This window comes from Panthera uncia, chromosome D4, assembly GCF_023721935.1.
Source record: "Panthera uncia isolate 11264 chromosome D4, Puncia_PCG_1.0, whole genome shotgun sequence".
Taxonomy (NCBI): Eukaryota; Metazoa; Chordata; class Mammalia; order Carnivora; family Felidae; genus Panthera; species Panthera uncia.
This window is the reverse complement of record NC_064807.1, coordinates 62,689,601-62,693,052: the sequence shown is the minus strand read 5'-3', so window position 1 is coordinate 62,693,052 and position 3,452 is coordinate 62,689,601.

The window sequence follows — 3,452 nt, the reverse complement described above, 5'->3', positions numbered from 1 at the left end:
AAACTATGTGTAAAATAAAAATATAAAAGTATAAATAGATAATATATTTTAAGGGTTTTATAGGTTATAAAATAATTTGTGTATATTAACTCATTTTTTCTTATAATAATACAGTATGAAGTGCGTACAGTTGGTCCTTGATATTTACAGCTATTTCCTAACATTTTATAATAGATTACCAATTTAAAAGTATGGTTATATAATTTTCCCCATAAAAGATAGATCATTAGATAGATAGATAGATTGATTATTCAAGCTTGTGCTGGTTTCAAAGTTCACAGAATTATGTATACAATATATATATGTGATTATTAACTTATTTATGTATCCATGTATCAACTTATTTATTTCTCTCTGTGTTGCTTAAAAGATTTAAGACACCTAATAAGGGTATTATAAATGTAGAAATAAAATTATTAAATATAATTTAAGCTATTTGTATGGTATAGTAGTTTGTGTCATTGTGAAGATTAACCACAAAATTATATAAATATCTAAAGTTTTTTTTATTATTTTTAAATGTAACTAAAATGTTAAGTGATCAGCATGATAAAATATTGTAAAATGAACAAAGTTTTTAACAATGATCTTAGTTACAAATGGATTATTACTGGTAGCCTATGATCTATTCAAATTGTTAACCTTATGCCCTCCCCAAAAGTGACCACAATTATCATAGCTATTATACTATTAATTTGTCTGTTTTTGAAATCCTATTATAGTATGTAATATGTATTTTCTTTAATGTGGTTTCTTTCAATATACACTTTTATATTCATCCATCTAGTTGCATATGTTTTCAGTTTGTTCATAATTTTTCTGTATGTGTAATTATTTGTGTATTATGGCATTATATGTATATAACATTGTTTATATATTCTTAAATTGATGAATTTATTTTACATCTAATTTTTAACTATTTTTAATTATTTTATTATGGTCAATTTTTCATATGTATTTTGGCAGACATGATCGTATGTGTATGTTGATATATAACATTTATAAAAGTATTTGATGGTGGGGTTTAATGATGCTCAACTTTAGACAATGCCAAATAATTTTCCAAAGTATCTGTATCACTGGTGGTGTATGAGAGAGATCTCTTGTTCATCCCTGTCCTCTCAACAGTGGTTTTTATGAATTATTTTAATTTTAGCTAGTTTGAAGTTATGTGATTGTATATCACTGTTGTTTTAAATTACGTTTTCCTGATTATTAATAATTAGGAACACTGGTGAAAGAGCAGGTGTAGGGAAAACAACAACAACAACACATAACCTACCAAAGGAGAAAAAGAAGAATTATAGCAAACTTTTCATAAAAAAATTACATAAGCCATAGATGTATTAAAAGCAAAAGAGAAATTTATATAACATATTGAAATAATAATTAGAATGTTTGCCTGGGTGGTTCAGTCGATTAAGCCTCTTGATTTTGGTTCAGGTCATAACCTCACCGTTTGCAGGATCAAACCCCACATCAGCACAGAACCTGCTTGGGATTCTCTCTCTCAACATCTCTTTCTGCCCCTCCCCTGCTGCTGCTCACCCTCTCTCTAAAAAGAAATAAACATTAAAAAAATTAAGAAGAAATAACAACTAGAAGCTGGAATGACTATATTAACTTTGTACAAAGTAGGTATCAGACCAAGAAATATAACCAAGGATTATATTTCCTAGAATATTACATAGGGGCACCTGAGTGGTACAGTCAGTTAAGCATCTTTTTTATGGCTGAGTAATATTCCTGTGTGTGTGTGTGTGTGTGTGTGTGTGTGTGCGCGTGTGTGTGCGTGTGTGTGTGTGTGTGTTTGTGTGTGTGTGTCCCCTAAATCTTTTTTATCCATTCATCTATTGATGGACACTTGGATTGCTTTCATACTTTGGTTATTGTAAATAATTCGTTAATAAACATGGATGCATATATCTTTTGGAATTAGTGTTTTTCATTTTCATTGAGTAAATACCCTGCACTGGAATTACTGGATCATATAGTAATTCTGTTTTTACACTGTTATCCGCAGTGGATGCACCAGCTTGCATTGCTACTAACTGTGCATGACTATTCCTTTTCCTCTACATCCTCACCAACACTTGTTGTTTCTTGTGTTTTTGATTTTAGCCATTCTGACTGGTGTGAGACGATAGCTCATTGTGGCTTTGATTTGCATTTCTCTGATGAGAGGTGATATTGAGCATGTTTTCCTGTTTGATAACCATCTGTATGTCTTCTTTGGAGACATGCCTGTTCATATCTTCTGCCCAGTTTTTAAAATGGGATTATTTGCTTTTGGTGTTGAGTTGCAAAAAATTCTCCATATACTTTGGATACTAACCCTTTATCAGATATATCATTTTCAAATATCTTGTCCCATTTAGTAGCTTGTCGTTTTATTTTGTTGATTTTTTATTTTGCTGTGCAGAAACTTAATTTTGATGTAGTCGCATTCTTTTATTCTTACTTTTATATCCCTTGCCTCAGGAGACCTATGTAGAAAAGTGTTGCTATTGCCAAAATACTACCTATGCTCTCTTCTAGGACTTTTATGACTTCAGGTCTCACATTTAGGTCTTTAATCCTTTTTGAGTTTATTTTTGTATATGCAGAAAGCAGTCCAGTTTCATTCTTTTGCATGTACCTGTCCAGTTTTCCCAGCATCATTTATTGAAGAGACTCTTTTTCCCATTGGATATTCTTGCATCCTTTGTCAAAGATTAATTGACCATGTATGGTGGATTTATTTCTAGACTCTATTCTGTTCCATGATTTATATTTTCCTTGTGCCAGTACCATACTGTTTTGGTTATGGCAGCTTTGTAGTATATATTAAAATCTGGGATTGTGATATGTCCAGCTTAGTACTTCTTTTTCAAGACTGTGTTGGCTATTCAGAGTCTTCTATAGTTTCATACACATTTAAGAATTTTCTAGTTCTGTGAAAAATGCTGTGGACATTTTGATAGGGATTGCATTATATCTGTATATTGCTTTGGGTTGCATGGACATTATAACATTTGTTCTTCCAATCCAGGAACATGGAATACCATCCCATTTGTGTCATCTTCAGTTTCTTTCATCACTGTTTTATAGTTTTCAGAATACAGATCTTTTACCTCCTTGGTTATGCTTATTCCTAGGTATTTTATTATTTTTGGTGCATTTGCAAATGGGGTTGTTTTATTAATTTCTGTTTCTGTTGTTTCATTATTAAGTGTATAGGAATGCATTAGATTTCTGTATATTGATTTTGTATCCTGTGACCCTACTGAATTCATTGATGAGTTCTAGTAGTTTTTTGGTGGAGTCTTTGGGTTTTTTTTTATATTTAGTGTTATGTCATTCACAAATAGTGAATGCTTTACTTCTTCCTTGCCAATTTGAATGCCTTTTATTTCTTTTCATTATCTGATTGCTGTGGCTAGGACTTCTAGTACCATGTTGAATAAAAATGG